This window comes from Eimeria mitis, genomic scaffold (assembly GCF_000499745.2).
Source record: "Eimeria mitis Houghton genomic scaffold, Emh_scaff3178, whole genome shotgun sequence".
Classification (NCBI taxonomy): Eukaryota; Apicomplexa; class Conoidasida; order Eucoccidiorida; family Eimeriidae; genus Eimeria; species Eimeria mitis.
Window position 1 is genome coordinate 1,816 of NW_013571520.1, and position 313 is coordinate 2,128.

Consider the following 313-nt stretch of genomic DNA (forward strand, 5'->3'; position numbering starts at 1 on the left):
GTATTTATTTATATTATGTAGTAGCAGCAGCTGCTGCAGTCGCCAGAGCAGCAGAAAGAAATAATAGAAATCAGAGACAGAAAGATAGGTAATATATATATATATTTATTTATTTATTTATATTTTTATTTGTGTTTATGTTTGTGTTTTTGTTGTATTTATTTATATTTAGTTTTGTAGCAGCAGCAGCTGCTGCAGTCGCCAGAGCAGCAGAAAGAACTCATAGAAATCAGAGACGGAAAGATATGTAATATATATATATATATATATATATATATATATATATATATATATATATATATATATATATATA

At 24.9% G+C, this 313-nt stretch overlaps 1 protein-coding gene across 1 annotated transcript in view; it reads left to right on the top strand.

The window, feature by feature from the left end:
* Window positions 1-313, top strand: part of EMH_0062980 (uncharacterized protein) — a gene marked incomplete at both ends in the record, with an annotated part of 3,616 nt that overhangs the window by 1,755 nt on the left and 1,548 nt on the right. The gene's annotated exons all lie outside the window — the stretch shown is intronic.